The sequence below is a fragment of the Cnephaeus nilssonii genome (assembly GCF_951640355.1).
Source record: "Cnephaeus nilssonii genome assembly, chromosome: 13".
NCBI classification, from domain to species: Eukaryota; Metazoa; Chordata; class Mammalia; order Chiroptera; family Vespertilionidae; genus Cnephaeus; species Cnephaeus nilssonii.
In genome coordinates this window covers 78,804,878-78,830,004 of record NC_137084.1, presented here as the reverse complement: position 1 = coordinate 78,830,004, position 25,127 = coordinate 78,804,878, and the positions used below count along the sequence as shown (strand labels likewise).

General features: G+C 43.5%; 1 protein-coding gene across 3 annotated transcripts in view; it reads left to right on the top strand.

Moving 5' to 3' along the window:
- CADM1 (cell adhesion molecule 1) overlaps window positions 1–25,127 on the top strand; it is a 363,088-nt gene that overhangs the window by 204,910 nt on the left and 133,051 nt on the right. The gene's annotated exons all lie outside the window — the stretch shown is intronic.

Here is a 25,127-nt window from a genome sequence, read left to right as displayed (position 1 = left end):
TTTGGTCTGCAGGCAGATAGATGCTCTGTCCACTAAGCAAAACCGGCTAGGGCATAAGTGTTGTCTTTAATATGGACAGCTAAAAACCAAGGGTTGTGTTGCAAAGGAAGAGGGGAAGAATGGATGTTTGCTAAGCAACTAGCATTCTGGGCCATATTGACCTTGGGCATTTTAATTTCATTGAGCCACAGCTTCCTTGTCTTTAAAAATGATTGTGAAAATAGTATTTAATTCACAGATCCTATTGTTTTGAGTATCTTCTTTCATCACTATTCGGCCCCCCTTTATCCTCTTCTACCTCCTCCTACCTTCTTTTCCCTCTGGTAATCACCACACTGTTGTCTGTGTCATGAGGTTGGTTTTTTTAAAAATATTTTTATTGATTTTTAGAGGGAGAGGAGGAGAGAGGGAGGGAAAGAGGAAGAAAGAGATAAATGTGAGAATGGAACATTGATGGGCTGCCTCCTGAACACCCCCCACCAGGGATGTAGCCCATAACCTGGGCATGTGCCCTGACTGGGAACTGAACCTGCAAACTTTGGATGCACAGGACAACGCCCAGCCAACTGAGCCACACCAGCCAGGGCTGTGTCTGTGAGTTTTTTATTTTTATTTTTATTTTTGCTTAATCCCTTCACATTTTTCAACCAGTCCCCAACCGCCCCTCCCCACTGACAACTAGCTGTCAGTCTGTTCTCTGTATCTATGAGTCTGTTTCCATTTTGATAGTTTATCTTGTTCATTAGTTCCACATGTAAGTGAAATCATATGGTAGTTGTCTTTCTCTGACTGGCTTATTTCACTTAGCATAATGCTCTCCAGGCCCATCCATGCTGTCACAAAAGGTAAGATCTCTTTCTTTTTTATGACCGAGTGGTATTTCATCATGTAAATGCACCACTTACCTACTGATGTACACTTGGGCGGCTTCCAAACCTGGGCTATTGTAAATAACCCTCAGTGAACACAGGGTGCGCATATTCTTTCAAAACAGTGTTCCAGGCTAGTGTTTCGGGTTTCTTACCAATATTACCAGAAGTGGATTGCTGGGTCATAAGACCCATTTTTAATTACTTGAGGAAAGTTCATCCTGTTTTCCACAGGGGCTGCACCAATCTGCATTCCTACATCCTCACCAATACTTGTTGTTTGTTGATTTATTGACGATAGCCATTCTGACAGGTGTGAGGTGATATCTCATTGTGGTTTAAATTTGCATTTCTCTGATGATTAGTGGCATTGAGCATCCATTCATATGTCTATTGGCCATCTGTATATCCTCTGTGGAGAAATATCTATTCAGGTTCTTTGCCCATTTTTTAATTGGATTATTTTTTGGTGTTGAGTAGTATGAATTCTTTATAAATTTTGGATATTAGCCCCTTATCAGATGTATTATTGGCAAATATGTTCTCCCATTTAGGGGGTTGTCTTTTCATTTTGCTGATGGTTTCCTTTGCTGTGCAAAAACTCTTTAGTTTTATATAGTCCCATTTGTTTATTTCTTCTTTTGTTTTTCTTGCCCGAGATATATCAGGAAAAATACTGCTGGGAGAAATGTCCGAGATTTTATTGTCTGTGTTTTCCTCTAGGATATTTATGATTATGAGTCTAACATTTAGGTCTTTAATCCATTTTGAGTTTATTCTTGTGTATGGTGTAAGAAAGTGGTCTAGTTTCATTTTTTGCACATATCTATCCAATTTTCCCAGCACTATTTATTAAATAGACTATCTTTATCCCATTGTATGTTTTTGCCTCTTTTGTCAAATATTAATTGACCATAAAGGCATGTGTTTATTTCTGGGCTTTCTATTCTGTCCCATTGATCTGTATGTCTGTTTTAATGCCAGTACCATGGTGTTTTGATTACTATGGCTTTACAATACAGTTGGATATCAGGTAGTGTGCTTCCTCAACTTTGTTCTTCTTTCTCAAGGTTGCTGGGGCTATTTGAGGTCTTTTGTGCTTCTATCTAAACTTTTGGAACATTTGTTCTAGCTCTTTGAAATACGCCATTGGTATCTTGATAGGAATTGTGTTGAATCTATAGATTGTTTTGGGTAGTTACTGATTTTAATTTTTCCTATCCGTGAACATGGTATATAGTTCCACTTATTTGTGTCTTCTTCAATGTCTTTCTTCAGTATCTTATAATATTCTAAGTACAGGTCTTTTACATTTTTGGTTAAATTTATTCCTAGGTATTTTATTATTTGTGTACTTGTTCATTTTTGTTGTTGTTGTTAATCCTCACCTGAGGATATTTTGTTGTTGTTGTTGTTAGCCCTCACCCAAGGATTTTTTTTTTTTTTGTCCATTGCTTTTTAGAGAGAGTGGGAGGGGGGACGAGAGAGAGAGAGAGAAGAGAGAGAAACATTAATATGAGAGAGTGAGAGAGAAGAATCAATCGGTTGCCTCCCTGTGCCTGGTGACCTTTCAGTGATAGGGTGACTCTCAACCTGAGCCACACCGGCCAGGGCAGTATTTTTTTTAATATATAATTGCAAATGCATTGTTTTCTTAGTTCTCCTTTCTAATAGTTCATTACTGGTATATAAAAATGCAGCTGATTTCTGGGTATTTCTTTTGTATCCTGCTACTTTACTAAATTAAATAGTTTTTTGGTAGAATCTATAGGGTTCTCTATATACAGTATCATGTTATCTGCAAATAATGACATCTTACTTCTTCCTTTGGGAGCAATCTTTGAATAGCTCCTTATTGCTGTTTGTACCCAACAATCATCAGGAATAATTCTACCCACAAATGTTGTTCATGGATTTCCCAACCCTGCCCTCATGTCCGTTGCCATTCTCTGAATTCAAGCTGTCTTCATCTACCAGATAACATCCACACTTTTTAGGATAGTATTTTAAGTATTTCTAGAATCTGACTGCTGTATTAACAGCTTTGTCGTGTTTCAGCCACCCTTCAGTAGTCTCTCCAAGTCACACATTTCTTTTTCCTCCACTTCAATGAAAATTCACATTCTCCAAATAGGTCACTGTGACTCTGGTTTTATCTTCAGGATAAATGTTGAATAATTCTCAAGTTTATAATTTTGAACACCAAGGTGTGATTTCTAGAAACCTTTTTTGATTTTATTTGGCCAGCAGATAGATAGGCATACCAGCCCTGCTTTTCATACCTGGTGTCCAAAGGCTCTTGAGTGACAGGGATGGGTGGGGGGAGTTGAGGTCTCTAATGGATGGCGTGGTGTGTTCAGCAATTCTCAAGGTATAGGTTTAGATCTGGAAACTCATTATTTTTACTTTGCTAGACAATAGCATTAGTTTAGCTACTTAATGTGAATGTTATGCATTTTGCTTTCAAATTAAAATAAGGAAGTAGAGAAGGCTCGCTTTATTGGTATGTGTATGTGTGTATGGAATGCGTAATGGGGATGTATAATTTAAAATCCCTCTGATGCAATATTTTGAAACTAAGTTTGTAGTACAATTAAAACATATCTTTGCTTATAGATTACTTGGCCTTTTGCCATTTTCATAGGCAATGTCCTACTTAAATAGCCTGGATTGGCTGAGAAAAATAATTGCTGCTATGAAATAATTTTGCAATTACCGCTGTAATTAAGGGCAGTTTGTTAATGAAAGTGCTTGGTGAATAATGACTGCAGGGCACTCCATCTTGCAGCTTCATGCCAGATGATTGGCTCACGTGGTGGAGGCAGCCAGGGAATTAGTGACACAGCTGTCATGGCTACAGGATGGATGTAAATAGCCTTCGCCGTTGATGATGAAGAACAGTCATTAGCCTCCTGCCCCTTGGGAACTGGTCAGGAGAACAAAAATAAACTTCACACACGATGGTAAAAGCCATTCCTTATGCCTCCTTTTCTCCAGTTTGAACAATTAGCATTCTGGAAAGGCCGGCGAGCCTGTGGAGGAGCCCCTGCACTGCCCAGGCAGGTTAGTGTGATGAATGTCCTCCTGCTCGGGCGCTGGTGGTTCACCGTTTATAGCTGCTCTGATTAGCTTATGGGCCAGGTAAAGACTGCGCTTCACAGACCCATGGGCCCCATTTAAATTCTTCTTGCTCATCTCCAGGTGTTGTGTATTCAGCTGGACCCTGGAGGAGTGCCCCGGCTGGGTTTTTGCTTGGCAGAAGGGGCAGGGGGAGATCGGTTTCCTGTTTCTGGGCTTATTTGCCTGTGTGAACTATACATCCTTAGCAGATCTTGGGTGCTTAGCAGATCTTGCTTGGTAGATTGAAAAAGTCGTCGTTGAAGATGGAGGATCTTTTCTTTTTTTCTTCTTAAAGTAAGTCATCCTAGGTCAGTGATGGCGGACCTGTGACACGCGTGTCAGCACTGACACGCGTAGCCATTTCTGATGACACACGGCCGCATGCCGAGGATGAAACATTTGCTGCTCCTGAGGATGAAACGTTTGCGACCTGAGTCTTGGAGTTAGTTTTTTCCTCAAAGTGACACACTACCCGAGTTATGCTCAGTTTTTTGGCGAAGTTTGACACACCAAGCTCAAAAGGTTGCCCATCACTGTCCTAGGTATTGCTTCATAGTTATATTCATCCCATTTCCTTGGAGTTTTGATGTTGTTTTTTACTGTGAGTTCTTAAGTAATCCTTTGTAGAGTAAGTTCCTGTCTCGCACCCCCTGTGTCTCACACTGAGGGCGTGTGACCGGCGGCACGCTGACTTTGCTGGCTGGGAAGCAGGATGGCGTGTGGCGTGGCCTCTGGCTTTCTCTCGCGATGAAGTCAAGTTGGATTCCCCGTAGAAGGTGTTCGTAGAACACTTCCCAGGACTTCGGCATGGTTCCTCTCCATGTCCAGTATACTAAATCCTCTCTTGAGGGCCCCTGAGGATAGAGCGTTGGAATTTGTGTCCTTATATCGCAGTTGGCCAGACATCCTCGCTAAAGGAAATAACAGTTTTCTGGGGGGCGGGGGGAGGGAAGAAAGGGGGTTTGCTCAAAATACTGTTCATGGCAACACTCCGTTTTAAGGATGAGCCTATTGTTCCACGTGTCTGAGTAAAATTCCCTGTGTGTGCTCACTGCTGCTTTGATGCCTGTGTCTCCGCTTGGCTTTAGCAAGAGAAGGTGCCGGATGGGAGGGGTGGGCATTCTGCCTCAGCGCTGCCACACACCATGGCCCGAACCTCTGCCTCTTCTTTCCCTTCTTTGGCTGCCACAGAGAGAATGAAAAATGGCAGCAAGCGTAGGTGTGAAACAGCCTTGTTCTGCTGTGAAATGCTCTCATCTACCCAGTCATTCACTCCTCCAAGCGGCCTTCTTCGTGCTCTGGGTAAGTCGCTGCTCTGTCCAGCTAACTTAATTGTGATCAGACATCATGGGACACAAGTTAGCCTGCTTGTCTCCCATGGTGGGTCAAGTCTCTAAAAGCCGGGCAACTTGAAAACCCTTTAGAGGATGAAGGATAGCCCCAGGCAGGGCCATGGCTGGCAGACGAGGTTGGTGGCATGTGACGTTCTGGGCATTGTCTTCACAGAATGTGCGTGCGGGCGTGGCTCGGCCTTGTCAGCATTGGGAAGAGGCAGGGAGACTTGCGGTAGAAAACACCCTCCCAGCCCAACGAAAATTGCATTGTATTAGTCCTTTCTCTGGTTTTCGCTAGTGTGGCCTTTTGTGGTGGGTCAAGACAGCTAAAATAGGAAAGACACACTGTGTCCTTAGTTGGTGTAGCTCCGGGGGAGGGTGGGGCCTCTCCTGCCTTCCGGAGAGATGTAGGGGCTGGAGAGATGTAGGGCTGGAGAGATGTAGGGGCTGGAGAGATGTAGGGGCTGGAGAGATGTAGGGCTGGAGAGATATAGGGTGGGAGAGATGTAGGGGCTGGAGAGATGTAGGGGCTGGAGAGATATAGGGTGGGAGAGATGTAGGGGCTGGAGAGATGTAGGGGGCTGGAGAGATGTAGGGGCTGGAGAGATATAGGGTGGGAGAGATGTAGGGGCTAGAGAGATGTAGGGCGGGAGAGATGTAGGGGCTGGAGAGATGTAGGGGCTGGAGAGATATAGGGTGGGAGAGATGTAGGGGCTGGAGAGATGTAGGGGCTGGAGAGATGTAGGGGGCTGGAGAGATGTAGGGGCTGGAGAGATATAGGGTGGGAGAGATGTAGGGGCTGGAGAGATGTAGGGGCTGGAGAGATGTAGGGGGCTGGAGAGATGTAGGGGCTGGAGAGATATAGGGGCTGGAGAGATGTAGGGCTGGAGAGATATAGGGTGGGAGAGATGTAGGGGCTGGAGAGATGTAGGGGCTGGAGAGATATAGGGTGGGAGAGATGTAGGGCTGGAGAGATGTAGGGGCTGGAGAGATGTAGGGGCTGGAGAGATGTAGGGGCTGGAGAGGTATAGGGGCTGGAGAGATGTAGGGCTGGAGAGATGTAGGGGCTGGAGAGATGTAGGGGCTGGAGAGATGTAGGGGCTGGAGAGATGTAGGGCTGGAGAGATATAGGGTGGGAGAGATGTAGGGGCTGGAGAGATGTAGGGGCTGGAGAGATATAGGGTGGGAGAGATGTAGGGGCTGGAGAGATGTAGGGGGCTGGAGAGATGTAGGGGCTGGAGAGATATAGGGTGGGAGAGATGTAGGGGCTGGAGAGATGTAGGGCGGGAGAGATGTAGGGGCTGGAGAGATGTAGGGGCTGGAGAGATATAGGGTGGGAGAGATGTAGGGGCTGGAGAGATGTAGGGGCTGGAGAGATGTAGGGGGCTGGAGAGATGTAGGGGCTGGAGAGATATAGGGTGGGAGAGATGTAGGGGCTGGAGAGATGTAGGGGGCTGGAGAGATGTAGGGGCTGGAGAGATATAGGGTGGGAGAGATGTAGGGGCTGGAGAGATGTAGGGCGGGAGAGATGTAGGGGCTGAAGAGATGTAGGGGCTGGAGAGATGTAGGGGCTGGAGAGATGTAGGGGCTGGAGAGATGTAGGGGCGGGAGAGATGTAGGGGCTGGAGAGATGTAGGGGCGGGAGAGATGTAGGGCTGGAGAGATGTAGGGGCTGGAAAGATGTAGGGGCTGCACTATCTGGGCAGGAACCTTCTTTCTGCCAAGGGCCATGTGGGTATTATCACACCATTTTTGGGCCACACAGGATGATCAGCTTCAAAATTAGCCTGCTGCATTTGGTCAGACATTTAATTAACTCACCCCTAATGCCTGGGCAGGGCCAGACCAAAGGATTTCGCAGGGCTTAGCCCACAGGCGGATGTTCCCACCCCTGACAGATATTCAGTGTGTATTCTTGTTTCTGCTTTGTTTGGTGCCATTTTGAATTTATTTTTATTTTTATTTTTTGTTTTTAATTTTATTTTTGACTAAACATATGAGACTTGAGTTTAATTGAATTTCCAAGCCAACTCTACAGGCACCCCTCGTGCAGTATCTTTAAAGATGCACTGCAGATTCTTGGGTGAGGTGGCCACGCGGATTTAACAGTCTGCAAAGGGGTGGGCGGCCAGGCTCTGGGCCTGGATAAGGGGTAGAAGTTCCTAAGTAAACCCGAGTGTGTCCTCTGGCCGTTCTCTGGGCTGGTTTGGGCAAGAGAGGAGCTCTCGTTTTCACACAACAGGCTTGTCGGGGTTCCCTCGGCTCCCAGGACAAGTCAGGAACTCGACAGTTCTCCACAGTGACCACGCGCCGCGTCCCACCCTGTCCTGCTGCCATCCTTTCTATCCGGCAGCACTAGCTATAAAAGCTGAGCATAAAGGTGTCCTGTGGTGTAGGTTTGGGTAATTTTGCCCCAGTGGGAGGACATTTGATTAAAACACCCCCCTTTGCTGGTGCTAGAACAGCAGCAGTGAAGGCGTCGGAAATGCCTGTAGTGTCACAGAGGACACTTCTGACGCGACTGTACTTTGACAAGAGCCAGGGCACCTGTTTCTCCTGCACACAGGCCCGGCTGCTGAGAGCGCGCCCGAGTTAAATTGTCCAACGTGTCGGCTCCGGATCAGATCACAATTTTAATGTTTCACGAACTTCCACCCCTAATTTACTAAACAAGTTCTCACTCAAAGTGATCATTTGTTCTAGATGCCAATATGTCATGGTCGAAATTGATTTGGCGTTAGCCTTGCTGTCCGTATGCGGCCACCGTGCCTGGGGATGAATCCGCTCTGCGGGCTGCGTTCCGCAGGCTCTGCGAGGACTGCGGGACTGCGCCTCTCTCTGGTGTTGGTCTCACCGGCAGGCTCTGGGGACTCCCCTGCTCATGGTGCCCAGCTGCAGGAGTCAGATCCACACCGGCCCACGTAGTACCTGGCAGGCACCTGCAGTAGCTCCTTCCTAAATGAATGGGGAGTGAGCGCTTTCCACAGGATCATATGGAGTCTTAGACACTGGTCCTGCAGGGCTCACTCGGCTACCCCTGCTCGTGTTTCTTAGACATTAGGGAGGCTCGCTTACATCAATTATACTGAGGCATGTCCTTTGATGTTGAAGGGCAGAGGCAATTATTTTATGTGCGTGAACTTTTTACATTCATGGAAGAAATGCTTTACTGGGCATGAGAAGGAAAGCGACTATGTTGGGGCACAATAGGGAGCTGAGCTCATTAACTGAATTGCTTAGTGGTCCCTGACAACTGTGTTCCCCCCAGTGTCCACCGCCTACCCTTACACGGCACTACCAGTGAGCGTTGCTTAGGGAAGTCTGAGGAGAATGGCCTTCCCTAGGCCTACCCATGGACAGGGCCGCTCTGGGGCACCGGGCTCCAGTGGACTTCACTGGTTGACTTGAAGGTGAACTGGTCACTCACGATGACTCAGTTGAGAACATTATCCATAATATTAGCAATACTCTCGCATCTATCTCTATTGGCAGTTCTCTGGGACTGTGTTAGTGAGGGTAGAAAGCTTCAAATGTGCAGTGACATGAGTATGGGGAAAGCTTCTTTCTTTTACTTAGTAGTATAGTGTATAGGTTCCTGTCTGTGGACAGCTTAGCTCCTCTGAGCCATTCAGTGACGGAGGCTGATGGTGGCTGTGACACCGTCTACAGAAGCTTCTGGAGTCTTCTGGCCATACAGGTCCCACCACCTGTACAGGACGAGCAGCCTGCTTTTTAGGCCCACGTCACCTCTGCTCACATTGGAAAGAACTTAGTCACCTGGCCCACCTGGCTGCAGGGAAGGCTGGGAAATGCTGAGTAGCAGGCCAGCCCCTACAGGTGCGTGGAGAAGGGGATGATGACCTAGGGGACAGTTAGCAGTCTCTTGGACTTTAGGCTTTTCCTAACCAACTAGCTGTCCACCAGCTTTATTTTGCAAAGTCCCACCGTTGACCTTGGACTTAAACTGTAGCTAATGTGATATATGATGATCATTCACCCCATTAGTTTCTTGGGGCTCAAATTATTTATAAAGATGATTGTCATAACTGGCTAGAACATCTGGCTCACCTCTTTCTAGTGAATATCAAGTCCTTTATACACACACATTGTTACCTTTGAAATCTCAACTCAAATCTGACAAATACCCATTATTTTATAACATTTGAGCATTTCATTTCTTCCCACGGTTTTGTTTCTGGGAAGCAGAGATATTTTGATAGGTTTGCAATCCCTTTTCCGTCATCTGGAAAGATATTCTACTTACTGTTGGTATGCTAATCATTTTTCAGGAAAACCCAGCAAGCATAATCACCATTGTCTGCAAATATTATTGTATAGTGTATACAGATGGTCACTGTCTAATACAAAATTAGGTTTCCATTCAGGATCTTTGTTCAAGAATAGTTCTTGAGTTGACATGAGAAATTGCTGTCAATATCATTGCTTTTTGGCTTTTCTAGTATACTAGAGGCCCGATGCACAAAATTCATGCAAGAGTAAGCCTTCCCCCGGCTACAGGCTTCACTCTGACACCCGGAACCCAGGCTTCCCTCCAGTAGCCAGCAGGCACCTGGGACCTGGGCTTCCCTCGCAGCCCCAGCTTTGTCCGGAAGGTCGTCCAGAAGGACGTGTGGAAGGATGCCCGGTCTAATTAACATATTATGTTTTTATTATTATAGATTTCCTGCAAGGATCTACAACAGACTTTCCTACCTTGGTTAGATTTTAGAGACAATGTCTGGCTTTTCTGCTCATGTTGTTTAGAGAAATTATACTCCCAGCCATCTCCTCTGCTTTGGGATGAAATATGCCAAGATCTTGGAGACATTGAAACCTGTGTTGAGGGGGGCTCTAGTCTCCTCAAAGAGACTAGAGCCCACCTCAAGTAAGGGCTTGTCAGAGTTCTGGCTGTGCCATAAATGTTGTGTTCAGATGGGGTTTAGATGACAGTCATCTGGCTTTTTAAGTATAAGCACAACCAGACGGTTTGGTTTTGTGCTGACACAAATCACCTTGAGTTTTGTTTTGTTTTTGGTGAGAGAGGGGCAAGAAATGTCAGCTGTAATCTAAGCAGGATCAATATAGGTTCTGTATTTTATGTAAGAAGGTAGTTTCATTTTAAATACAGATCTTGTTGCTCTAGTATTGATACTGTATAGAGTAGTAGATATTTTTGAAGTGTTTTCTGAGTATGATTTACTGTAAGTTTATAGTCTTGTGATTTCAGCTACACTGAGGCAACTATTAATGGTTTAGTGCATTTCAGCAGCATATTTATATAGCATCCTACCCCAGTGATCAAAACATGAGATTCAGTGCATACTGCTTGCTAAGGTGAGGGGGAGAAAAACACACCTGTTGAGTGATGATATTAATCTGTTTTCAGTGTATTGGGAATGTGTCTAATGTCTAAGGCATATTAAATTGAGGTTTTTTAAAAATAGAGCCCCTGAAATATAAATGACGTACCACTGGAACAAGAAACAAATCGTGTGTGTTTTCTGATGGTTATCCAGTCGCCACCTTACCCGGCTCACCTACAGCATCTCACTCGCCTGTCACTTCGCTCTCACATCCCACCATCCTGCACGTCTCTGTCTACATCGCTGTCTTCCGTACTGGACCACGCTTCCTGCAGGAGGGGGACGCGCTCCGTCCCTGTCTGCCTGGCGCAGCTACTCAGTAAATGGCTGATGCGTGAATTCAAGCAGGAACACACGTCTTAAACTAGGAAACCTTATCCCTGTGTCAGTAAGTGGGAACTAATCCAAAGACTCTCCCTCTAAGTTTGTTCTCTATATATAGGGAATTTTTGTTGCCCTTCTCTGCCCATCTGATGACTTCATCTTTTCTTAAAAATCAAGAAAAGATACAGCGGTATGTTGGTCAAAATGATAAAATTGTTGCTTCATTCACCTCCTTGAGAAAACAAAAGCTTCTCATGAGAAAGGGGCATATTCTCCCAGGATGGGTGTGACTCGCCAGTAAGCTCCTTGCTCCCTCACTAAGCCTGATGGCTCATCAGTGAAATGGAAGTGGGAGGACTGAGCAGGGCCTCAGCCCAGTGCTTGCATGTAGTCAGCTCCCAACAAGCACTAGCCATGAAGGTGGTGAATATTATGGTTTGTTCATTTCCTCAGCAGTCTTCCTTGATTAAATACTTAAAATTCCTGTTACTTGTTTATTGCTGATGTTTTACTTCATCATGATCTTCAGTGGAACTGCTCTCACCGAGTGACGCTCTGCATCCCTCTGAGCGGTGCCAGGAAAGGCTGTGGGAGGTTGGGTGAAGTTAGTGCTGCATGGCGTGGGAAGCAGGATACAGGACATCGCTCTCTTCCTGCTCTACGGAGAGGTCACACCGCAAATTGGTTGAACTGTGTGAAGTGGCGTTTGTTTGTTTTTCCCATGTGTAACGCATGTAACCGATGGAGTCACTGCTATGGGACGGTTTTAAAAGCTCGCTCACAGCGCAGAGAAAAGATGCCACAGCCTGTGGGTTACCTGCAGACGGTGCTCTTGTTTTTCTTTATTTTAAAGTGTGGATTTCTATGTCAGAGAATGGAATGTGCTTAAGGAATCCTCTTTCCCCTTAATTGCAGAGAATATTCTTTATTCTCTCCGTGATCTAGTGATGTGTGCAGAACCGCCTCACTTCACTGGAGGGCATGTACCGATAACCTCGCTGTCTGGGCACAGCTGAGGGTAGAGAGTAAACCGGAAAGGCCTCTGGAACTGCCATAAAAGATGTCAAAAGTATTTGCATTAAAATTGGTGCAGATTACTCAAAGAATGCCCCTATGCTTCACCAAGACCCAGTTTTCATCAAGCTTATAACCCTATAGAACTTGTACAAAATCTTACCTATCTTAGTTACCCTTTCTCCAGTCTCCACACCTCGAAGCCAGATTTGAGGTTCAAGAAGTGCAGGATGGGGGATGCTGCTAGCCACAGGCAGCCTCTAGGGGCAGGGCAAGCTCATTGGTAACCTGAGCAAGACTCCAGTGCGGCCTGGATCAGCAGCAAAGGTGACACTTTTTATTTCCTCCGTTTAAGAGGACAGGGACCATATAAACTTTTGGGACATTGTCATCAGGATAATTTAAGTAAGAAGGAAACTGTGACGCTGTGGAAAGCTTCATGATGATGGCAGGTAAACTGGGAAGTCCCTTTTCTCTGGCATTCTCTCCCAGGCGTCGAGTTCCTGGGGCAGAACGCTTGGCCTTGTATTTTTGGTTAAGTTTCCTCTTTGCCTTTCATGATTGTGCATATATGATTCTCCACTACCTTGTTTTTCCTCCTAAAAGAATTTAAAATAAACATTTAGGGATAGTAGAGAAACTGAAAGTGGCTTGAATATCGAATTTACCAAAATTTGTTTTATTAGTTTTGAGCATTCCATTCTGCATTAACTCTCTCACCCAAATGCTAAACAATAACAACAGCCACATGAAAACAATAATATGGGCATCTGCTTCCGCTCCGAGCTGGAGGTGAGGGATGACTCTCCTGAGCATTGCTAGACAGATTAGCACCATGCCTGGCACATGGAAAGTGCAGGACGATGGGATGTGACAGGAAGTGACAGGCAGGTGACGTGCTGCAGGTGAGCAGGATAAGGTGGCAACTGGATCAGAAAACACACTTGGTTTGTTTCTTGCTCCGCTGCTACTTCATTTAAATTTCGAGCAGCAATTGTTTGAGGTAGACACTACTTTTATCCCATTTTCAGATGAGGATGTGGAAGTTCAGCCACACTGCAGAAGGAGCCGGAGTAGCAGTCCATGTTGCCAGCTATGCATTCACTGTAAGGCTCACTGCTCAGCTTCAAGAGAAACTTGGTATTTTACTGTCCCTGCCATTTTAATTCTCCATAGCTTAAAAGAACTGAGCTCCTAATTGACAAAAATAATAAGAAAAAAAGGCCTGACTGAAATCTGCTATTAAACTTCTCTGGTTGATTGAATTGACATAACTGCCTAGCTCAAAGAAAATGAAATCAACTATTTAAAAAGCACTGATATTTCATGCCTCTCCCCCCCCCCATTCATCTACTCTTTCATTTTCTTTTTCACTTTGACAGAATTCTTGGGTTGTATACTGAAAGCCCATGGGTTAAAGCTAATCTGTGGTTAAAATTGTGCATTGACAATCTTTCTTTTGGTTTTCCTTTTTTCACATTTTTAGAAGGTTGACAACTTTAAAAGAAATGGCACATTCCTTTAACCCCAAGAATATTTTATTTAAACTTAGTTACTGGTTTGGAGAAAGAATAAACAGAACTTTCAATTAAATGTTCCCATGTCACAGAAGAATGAATGGGTAGTGATATGATTTATAGCTGGTATGAGAATAAAGAAGATAAAAGAAAATTGAAACCCAAAATTATTGGTTTCAGCAGAGCATTTCTGATTTAATTCTAAATTGTGAATAAGGTTTACGCCTTGCTTAAATGCTTCTTGCCAGGTTTTAGAAGCAAATATCTACCTTTTATGTAACATGTAGCTTAATTCAATGCTCATTGTTTATGTAGATAATTTAAAGTGAAGAAAGGCCCTTTAAGAGGAACTTATTTATATCTGGAACAATGCCTTAATAAATATTTGTTGATTAAATAAATAGATGAATGAATGAATTTCATTCAAAAGTAATGTATTAGCATTTATGTATTATCATTCATGCTCTGTGTACCAGTTATGTTTTATGAAAGTTAATGGTAAAAGGAATAAAGCACACTACAAAAAAGTTTTTAGTGCCATGGACAACTGTACCTTGCTACAAGAAAACTGAAGTAGGAAAAGTAAAATAGGTTATTTTGGTAAAGACTTCACTCTAAGATTATAATTTTCCATAGGGGCCCCAAAGGTCAGCTTTGTACTAAATGGAAATTATCTTTCGTGGTCTTTATTTAAATGCTTCTAAATATATTTAGTGAATGAAAACAGATTTAGAACTAATCATGGTTTGATTTCTGTATGTACGAATCTACCTACTGCTGTCTCTGACTTCTTTTTCTGAGGTCTGAACTTCAACCATGGGTTTCCAAAAAACTACTTCTAGAAAAGTGGTAGATTTCTTGATCTGATAGGAAAATGCTTTGCTCCAGAGTATTGAAATCTTCTTATCTTCTTCTATTGTAATGTTTATAAGTTTCACCTATTAAGGACAAAAACCTTTTGGTAGGTAAAAACAAACACACACATATATACATACTTTGTGTCTTTTACAGTAATCATTTTAGGTCACACAGACTTACTTCATTGAGGCTGATTTGAGCAAAATCCTTTTTCTCTTTCTCCTTATGAACTTTATTTGGGTTATATGAATAGCATATCTTCATTTGTTGGGATAATTTGATTTATTTGGAAATAGCCCACAGTCATTTGGAATCATGTTATGAAGGTGGACATTGGGCTTCTGTTCAAGATGGCGGCATAGGTAAATGTGACACTCACATCCTCTCACAACCATATCAAAATTACTACTAAACTACAGAAAGACCATTATTCAAAACTGCCTGAAATCTAGCTGAAAAGAAGTCCTATAATTAAGACTATAAAGAAAAAGCCACAATGAGACTGGTAGGAGGGGCAGAGACCCAAATAGGGAAGGTCCCATACCCACAGTTGGTGGTTAAAATTTGGGAGGGGTATCTCAGCTGCAGAATTTCCCCCTGAAGAGCAAGGAGTCTCAGCCCCACACCAGGCTCCCAGCCCAGGGTTCCAGTGCCAGGAAGAGAAGTCCTCATTAACATCTAGCTGTGAAAAACAGTGGGCAATGTGACTGAGTGAGACAGAGTCTCCTGGAGCCCCAGGCAGTTCCTCTTAAAGGGCCTGAGCATGGATTTACTCACTTCCTGTGAGCTCAAGCATTGGGGCAATAGGTCAAAAGGCTCCAGTGACATATGGAGAGAAACTGAATTGTCTGGCATTTGGGTGAGGACTGGAGGGGAAGCTTTCTCCCGGACAGAAGTGCTGGCAGAGGCCATTGTTCCTTTGCTGAGCCCTCTTCCCACAGATCCAGCAAGTGGGCACTGTCTGGAAAAGCCTTTTCCATACGAATGGCCTGTCTTGGCTCATGCTTCAGATTTTCCTAAAATATCTCAAACAAGCAGCATCTGGACTTGGCATGCCCCATACTTCTTGAACTTAGGGGAAGAGTAGAGGAACTTAGTTAGAACTTCAACAAAGAGAAACATAAAAATGGAAATAGAAAATATAAAAAATAACCAGTCATAAATGAAGAATACATTAAATGAAATGAAGGATATATTCCAGGGGATCCACAGTGGAATAGATGAGGCAGAGGACTGAATCAGAGGTTTGGAAGAAAAGGAAGCAGAAAACACCCAATCAGAACAACAAAAAGAAAAAAGAATCCCCCCCTCCCAAAAACGAGGATAGTTTAAGGAGCCTCTGGGACAATTTCAAGTATACCAACATTCACATCATTGGGGTGCTGGAAGGAGAAGAGAGACAGCCAGAAATTGAAAACCTATTTGAAAATATAATGACAGAACACTTTTCTAACCTGTTGAAGGAAATAGTCATACAAGTCAAGGAAGCACAGAGAGTCCCAAACAACTTGAACCCAAAGAGGCCCACACCAAAACACTTCAAAGTTAACATGCCAAAGGTTAAACACAAAGAGAGGATCTTGAAAGCAGCAAGAGAAAAGCAGTTAGTTACCTACAAAGGAGCTCCCATAGACTGTCCACTGATTTCTTAACAGAAACTTTGCAGGTCAGAAGGGAGTGACAAGAAATATTGAAAGTGATAAAAAAAACAAGGACCTAAACCAAGATTAATGTACCCAACAAAGCTATAATTTAGAATCAAAGGACAGATACAGAGCTTCCTAGATAAGAGAATGCTAAAGGAGTTCATCACCACCAAACTTGTGTTACATGAAATGTTAAAGGGTCTTCTTTAAGAAGAAGAAGAAAAAAAGGATAAATAATATGAATAATAAAATGTCAATAAATACATATCTATCAACAATTACTTTCAATGCAAAAGGATTAAATGTTTTATCAAAAGACATAGGGTGGCTGAATGGATAAGAAAAAAACCCACATTGACCTTTCCTTATGCTGCCTATCAGAAACCCACTTCAGATCAAAAGACACACTGAAACTGAAAATAAAGGGATGGGAAAAGACAGTTCATGCAAATGGAAACAACAATAAAACAACCTGGGGTAACAATACTTACACCAGACAAAATAAACTTTAAAACAAAGGCTACAACAAGAGACTAAGAAGGACCCAGCACATCTGGCTATCTATTCAAAGATACCACAACACTAAATTGAAAAGACAGATACATCCATATGTTCACTGAAGCATTATTTACAAGTAGGGGCCCAGTGCATGGATTTGTGCACCTTGGAAGGAACTGTGGGCTGCGAGGCTACAGTGCACACAGGGGCGGGTCTTGGCCCATCCTCTGCGCCCCCACCTGGCCCCTCCTGCCACGGCCCCAGTCCTCTCTCTGCCGGCAGCCCTGCTCCTGCCGCTGCTACTCCCACACGCTGGTGGCACTGGCCCCAAATGTGCGCCATTGGTGGGTACAAGTGGGGCTGGCACCATCAGCGGGTATGAGTGACAGCTGCTACCCCAGTTGCCCCTCAGGAGCAGGGGGAGGTGGAGAAGCCCTCAGGGGCAGTCAGGGCCAGCAGCCACCACTCACACCCACTGATGGTGCCAAGCAATAGGAGCTGGCACCGGGCACTGGCAGCGGGTGCGAGTGGGGCCAGCGCTGGCAGCAGATGCGAGCACCAGGGAGCGCGGGAGCAAAGAATTTTCAGTAACCACCAGAGGCTCACCCCAATGACATTGACTGGTGCCCTGCCTTGGTCTGGCGCCCCAGCTCACCTGCTCCACCATCCCACCGCAGTTGATGCCCACCATATTTCACGTGCACCCCTGGTGGTCAGCGCACATCATAGTGACTGGTTGTTCCATTGTTCCGCCATTCGGTCTATTTGCATATTAGGGTTTTATATATTTAGTTAGCTAAAGTATGGAAGCAACTTAAGTGTCCATCATTAGATGAATGGATAAAAAAGTAGTGATTTATATATATATCCTATATAATGAAAGGCTATGCAAATTGTCCCCTCGACCAGGAGTTTGACCAGGGGGTAGAGCTGACCGGCCAACTGCCTGTGACCCCTCTCCCTGGCCAGCCCTGCCCCTGATTGGCCCCCCAACCCCCCCCATCGGGGCAGGCAGGCCCAACCCCACTCATGCACGAATTTATGCACTGGGCCTCTAGTATATATATATAATGGAATATGACTCAGCCATAAAAATGAATGAAATCTTGCCATCTGAAACAACATGGATGGATTTAGATGGTATTGTGCTGACTAAAATCAGAGAAAGACAAATGCCATACAATTTTCCTTATATGTGGGACTTAAAGCACAAAATAAACGAACAAGTAAACAGAAAAAGACTCATACATAGAGAACACTTTGATGGTTGCCAGAGGTCAGGGGGCTGGGACACTGGATGAAAAAGGTGAAGGGATTGAGAAGTACAAATGGGTGGTTACAGAATAGTTACAGGGTTGTAAAGTACAGCATAGGAAGTATAATCCATAATGTTCTGTCTTGTGTCTGATGAGGACTAGATTTGTTGGGGTGATCACTTCACAAGTTATAGAAATGTCTAATAACTGGGTTGTATACCTGAAATATAATATTGTATGTCACCTGTAATTGAAAAATTAAAAAAATAATTTAAAAAGGCTTTCTCCTTTTTTAAGCCATTGTAGTTGTGGTTTAAAAAAGGAGAAAGCCTGGGTATAACTGTAACACCCCGGGCATAGGTATGGCACACGGGCTGTCATGAAGGGAAGGGTAAATGGAGTGATTCAAGGGGTGCTGGGCTTTTCACGGCAACGGTTTTGAAAGATAATACACATTTAAATTTTAAATCTATGAAGTCCACTGATTTTTCTATGAAGTTTTCACCTCGTAAATTAAAGTCTCACCATTTGCAGACGGACAGACTGATGTGCAGCACGAGGGCAGGGGGAACTGGGGTGCTTTGGGCCTCATTGGCCCTGAAGGACTGAGCCAGAACGTGAGGCCAAAGTCTGCCTCAGTGTGGGGTGGGTGATGGGAGGAATTGGGCCTCAGCGTGGTGGGTTTTGTGTGGGTTTTTGTTTTGTTTTTTGCTTTAATAGTTGAAAATCCTTTTACAGATGCTCTTCTGACTTACTCTCTTGTGTTTATACCTTTGCCTCTCTTCTCATTGGAAACAGTAACTGGGGTTTGGCCTTCCTTTTTTGTCCACCTGGGGCATTCTACCTTTTCTGGCTGCTTTGCAGCGGAAAGTTATGTTTTTAAAAAACTATTTAGGCTCTAGTCATTACACATGCTTACTTCTGCTTGAAGTTTTTACCAAGCAGGCAGGACCAACCATACTTTTAATGGCTTGGAGGCGTATCTTTTTAACAAATATCTCTGCCATGTGGGAAATTCAATTTGCCTTCAAGTATGGGAATCCAGATCAACAGAAATGAAAGCATTTAAAATACGTTATAAATATCTTGCAGTGAGTGTTTGATTGGCCTGAAATACTTTCTTTAGCTGTTTTGATGCAACCGCATGATGCAGCGCTGACATCCTGACTGCACGCTCACCCACCCACTCACTCGATCGATCGCAGTTGCTGCTCCACAAGGAGTATTGATGGGCAGCTTAAATACTTCTCATTTTGAAAAGTGAAGCAGGAGTAATTAAGCGATGCATCTCAAAGTTGGATACCAGGTTTTTACTCAGTCCAGTAATGAATAAAAAGTGCATTAACCAAATTAAAACTCTTGCATGTCTATATATTGGCTATTGATGTGTCTTTGTGAATTTCATTATAGTATACTGGAGTCTTGTTTATCAAAGAGCTTCCCAGAAATTTCCCTTGTATTAAAGCTTTTTGTTTACGTCTAAATTGGTTAGGGGAAATAATCCTGTGACTGTTCATCTTTCTCACTAATTTGTGTAAGATAATCCTAATGTTCGGTGACTCAGAAATGTACAAAACATAAACAGGCCTTTTATCTCAGTTGTGCTCAGTATACAGATAAATGTTTTCTCAGATTCTGTTCTGTATCAGTGACTATGGGAATCTTTAAAATGGTGTGCTGCTGAAGTGAATGAGCATCTACTAATGTCTGTTCATCTCAGCAGGGGATGCATATGTATGTATGTGTATGTGGCTGTGTATTTCCCTCACAGATATACCTGAAATAAAATTTTGAGGTTAAGTGATGCTTATTGCTGAAAGTTCTTTGATGCAAAGGAAAATGTACCGGAATTGTATGTGATTGAAATTAGATACTACACTGCCTGAAATTTTACATTATATTTTCTTTTATTTCTCTTGTAACAGAATTTGATCAGAACTAAATATCCTGAAATGAATGACCACTCTGTTTTCCGCTCTAACATGAGTCACTAGTAAACCATTGAGGGCACCCTTGGTGCATCACCTCTTTGAGTGTTTTAGAATTAGGCTGTTGCTCCTCCGAAAGAAATTGGAAGTCAAGATGCTGGTTGCCTATTAGCTGCAGAAAATACAAAAGGGAGGGCGCTAGGTGGTGGAAGGAACTAGGTTTTAATAGAACTTAAAAAAAAACCCTCTTCCATTGTGGCCAGCCAATGCTCTGTTTTTTTCTTTATCTCGTTGTGCTGTGACTCCAAGCTAGAGGAGAGAAAAGATTCATCATAAAAATGTGGATAAGAGGCAGAGACCAAAAGAACAAAAAAGCAAAAACTGACTAGAGGAGGCCGAGGACTGCAAACACAGAAAATGAGAGGAATTTCAAAGACAGAATTGGATGGATACATGTTGAAACCAGTGAGAGAGAACCGCTCTTTCTGATCATGCCTACTGGTTTGAGGTCTGTGTACTTAACCAGGGTCTTGTCAGAGCGGGAAGGAACCCATGAGCAGGAGTCTAGATAATCTTCTGGCCTTCTGGGGGTCGGATGGCAGGTGAGGCTAGAATCAAATTTTTTTCTATCTCAACATCATCGCCATTAAGCACTTGCCAAGCAGTGACTTGAGGGCTCCCGGTGATTTGGATTCCATTGTGTCTCACTTTCCCGAGTGAGTTCTCATCTCACCAGGGGAGCCTCTGTGTGTCCTGTGTCTGTGTCCTGCACGGGGAGACAGGCCGCGCAGGCTTGGATTGCGGTACCACCTCTCAGGAGCCGTCATCCCTCACTCTCCGTCTCTGGTCAGAGGCGGCAGGCTGAGAGGCTTCACTCCATCGTTTACGTAATTATTGTGCACAGCTATAGCACGAAGGCAGTGATCGCATAGTATCAGGCAACCTGAGGACTCCACAAATAAGGGCAAATGCTGACTTAGGAAAAAGACCTATAAAAACTTAATAAAGTGGAGCTTTCCATTTGTTTTATTGTTTTATTTGAGTTGTGAATTTAAATATATTTGTTACCCATTTTATTAATTTTTATATGTGTATGTAGCAAGGATTTATTTATCTTGGGCAGTTTTAATTCTCTATGTCTGTATACCTGTTTGAAGCACGATATCCAATCAGATTATTTCTTTGATAATTCTAAGATGAAATGCATAGCAAGCGATATGTCATTTTTAGCACAGTCTCTATTTAAGTTTTCTTTGAAGCCAGGAAGTTTGAACATAAGCTGTTTATGATGCCATAGTTATCTCTCTCCCTAAAGAAAACCACATTGTATTAACTTTTGCATAGTGTATTTCTATCAAAGCATTTGATCCTTGTTTTTTGCAAGATAATCCCAAGAACTTTTTATTTTGAGAATAGAAAACCATGATGGATTTAATTCATAAAGAGAAGCTGCTGCAAGGAATGTAAATGTAAGCACTTGATAAGGTAGGATTTCCTAGTTGCTATGGCAACCTTTGGGTCATGAGCCTGAGAAAATATAAAATAAGTCCTGAAGCTGTGAAGATGATTATAAAATTTAACTGTCATTCTTCATTTAGAGTTGATGGCAAACATTATTTACTTAAGTTTATCTCAAGGCAAGTGAGGGTCTGTTTTTAAAAATCTGAGACTCAGATCACAAATGAATCCGTGTTGCACTTGTCTAACATTATAAAGCACATGCAGCATTTATTATTCTAAACAGTCTATTTGTACATAATATCCCTGTAGATTTGGTCACCTTCGTATGGAAGCCAACAGTTTTTGTCTCTTGAATTCCTAATGAAAGCTGGAGAATGCAGCTGTATACATTGAGTAATTTTGCAAAAATGTGTGTGCTTTCTGTGCCAAAAAGAAGGCCTAGGGGATGGTGTAGGAAGGAGGCCTGTGTGCCTTCTTTTCAGGTTCAAATATAAATAAACTGTTCCGGGTGGACCAGTGCCAGGAAGGGATGTTAATACAGCAGTATATTTTCAAAATATCTAACAACCCGAGATGAAAGAGGTGGGCTAGAATCTCTCTCATTCACGTTGCCCCTCCGGCCAGGGCGTGGTGGGTAAAATCCCCTTCTTTACTAGGAGAAGGAGTTGAATACAAGGTGTCAGATTTCTAAATTGAAATATGATGCTTAACTGTGCTCTATGACAGTTTGAGTTTTTCTTGCTTTGTCTTTTACAGAATGCTGTTAATTTACCTTAATAACCTATGAGACCCATTACAAATTATCCAATCTTGCAAATTTGTGAGTATGTGGACAAACACTATAAAACTATCAGATACCGCATCAGACAAATGCAGTTTATTGCAGGAAGAAAAATAGACTCGCATATTGAGAGGGAACACATTTTTACGACCAGATAAGTGCTTCCTTGTCGTCTGCTTGCCCATCGGGAGCAGCAACACAGTGTTGCGGCAGCCAGTGCCTTACTGGCTCTTGAGCAAAAGCATCGTTTTTTTAAATGCAGGCACAGAAAACCTCAGTGATTGCACGCATGCTGATATCTGGTATTGAGTTTTTCCCATATCCTTTGCCTCCTTAAAAAAATTCCTCTTCCAGCTTTGTATGCTGAACCTTTACATTAAACAGCAACAGAATTTACGGTAATGAAGAATAAAATACACACTTGGCTAGCTTTTCTGCACCGCACCCCTTTGCGTCTGAACCTGGGGATTGTTCGGGCCCTCCCTTTTGGAAGATGAGGTAGATTCCTGCCCACACACCCAGCAGCGTGCACTGCTCATCAAAGCCCTTTTCTCAGTTGGATTGTTTTCATGTCTTGCAGCAGAAATAGCTGCTCGTTTTCTTTTCTGTTTTCCTTGGGCTTCTTGTAATTGCAGCTGCTAATGTGTCTTCCTTTTAAGCAGCACAGAGATGGCAGCCGTTCCTGCTCACACACAGCCTAGCTCCCAGCGGGACCCAGTGATGAGCTGGTGCCACTCACCGCTCATTGCCCTCTCCATCGCTCCGTCCCCTTCATCATCAGGCCTTACCTAGTCTACCAGCTTCCCCTTGGTTTTTGCCACTGGCCCATGTATTCTACCTGGCTCACGGGTAATGGTAACAGCAGCCGCAGCAGCATCAACCACAGTGGTGATGAGCATTTTTAAATACTTAGTATGTGCTAGGCACTTTGATAAGCTCTATGCTGTTTACTTGTGTTTGCTGAATGCTTTACCCAATATAATTTATATACATACGTCCATACATGTTTTAAATTTTACTTTAAAATGATTATCTTGTGAGATTTCCATGTTTTTCTTTTTGTGCAGTTCTGTAAGTTTTAACATGTATGTGTGTTATCAAGCTACAGAACAGTTTCATCATGCCCAAATTCCCTCATGTTATGTGATAAGCATTTTGAATGCATTGGCTATTCAATTCTTATAATGTTTTGGGATATGTACAATTATCTCACTTTTTTTGTTTTTTAAGTTAATTTGAATTTTTTTTTGGTGAGGAAAGTGAGACTCAGAGAAATTAAGTAACTTAGTCAAGGGTGTGGCCCAGACCAGAACTTGAGCTTGTCAACACGGTGCCGCGCTACCGCTCACGGGAGCGGCTCAGCGCTAGATTGCCAGTGGAACACGAGGCTCTACGTATGAGTTTTAAATGACAGACGGTGATGTTGCATTTTGTCAAGGATCACAGACATGTCTATGTGATGCACTCTCAAAAGTCATTAGCAGGCTAGGGTTTTGTTGGTGTTTTATTTTGACTTCAGGTAAGACTGGTAAGAGGATGGAATTGACCATCTTCTTGGTTCAGCAGGGAACCATTGATCAGTCTTGCTTTTTGGACGACACTTTCCAACCCCCGCGTCTCATTGCGGCCCTGCTTATTTCCCCGCAGGCTGTTTCATGCCGCTGCGCGTAGAAACCGAAGCTGGGCTTTTCCATTAGCCTTGGTCAGCTCACACTATCCCATCTCTCTTCAAAAATAAAACCCATTTCAGTAGCTCTGGGCTCTTCTGTGAGGGTGAATCAGCTGTAGGAATAATAACCGGAATCTTTCATCCATGCTTTCACTCTAATGTGCTGATGCTCCAGTCATCCTAAATATCAATATGGAATTTTGCTTTAGACGAGGGATTCTTCTGCCATCATTCAGTATAAATCCCCTGAAGTGCAAAAGAAACTGTGAGCAATAAAGGAAGTGCTGAGGTTCTATCCGGAGGGAAAACATGGAGGGGGATGGGCAAAAGGCTTTGTTCCGGGGAAAGCTAGAGCTTCCTCGGTGGGGAGAGGAGGTCCCGGCCCAACAGTGTCCCAGTCTAGAGTGGTGCCTTAAATCGAGCTTGACGAGGATGAACGATTTTGTGACCAGAGCTTGCATGCGTGTTCAGCAGTTCACGGAGGCCGTAGTCAGTGATGATCCTGCAGAGACTCTGAGGAAACAGCCCCACGTAACCTCGTTTCCTTTTCCTATTTCCTTCTCGTGGTTTTGCTTCTGACATAACCAGATCTAGGCTGTACAGACACATTGCGGATAAAAGATGCAACCCTTTGTACAGGTTCAGGAAGATCACTCGGCAAAGTTTGAAGAGTTCTTCAGGGCAGGTCGGGCCTGTGTAATGCACTTGTCTGTGCTGAAGAAATAAGATCCACCTTGCACTGGAATGACAAAAGGAAGGAAGCCAGACATCAATGGGAAATTGTGTTTTGGGTTTTTTTAATCCCTTAATTTGATTCTTCTCAAAGCAGCATCTAAGAACTCCCCTCCGTCAGAAAGACGCTCCTGGGTAACAACAGACGGCAGGTCTGTTTTTGAGGTGAAGATGTGGGCATTAAAAGCCTAAAAGCCAGTAAAAGAGTTTCTTTCTTCTATTTGTGACCATTGATGATGAAGAGGGTAGGAATTCTGGCCATCACTTAGCTGTAAGCCCTGAAAGTCTTATCTTGCAGTAACTTGTCCCTAGGAATGTCATGATTGTCACCAAGCAGCTGATTGTACTGAGAGTTTATGTATCTATTTGGGTGTTTTGTTTTTTTTTAAAGTTACAATTTAACTTCCCTATCTGTGGCCTAATTTAGGCCGGGTCAACTGGAAAATCTTTTGCATTTGCCTTAACAATACAGTTAAAGTAGCTAATCTGAAATCAGCCTTCAGTCAGAGAGGAACACGGGCGCCTCCGGAAGATGACTCCATGCTAAGTGTTCTTTCCTTTTTTTTCTGATTTAGATTCGTAGCGTGCACTTTGTTAATGTTGAACATGGAATCAAACAGCATGTTCCTTTCATTTTTAAGCATTGCAGATTCAAGGCAGGGCCTCCGCTCTGTCTTCAGACGAATGAGCGCACCGATCTCTGAGAAGGCGGCTGCGGTCAGTGCTCCGTCACCTCTATCAGGGACACTGATTACGG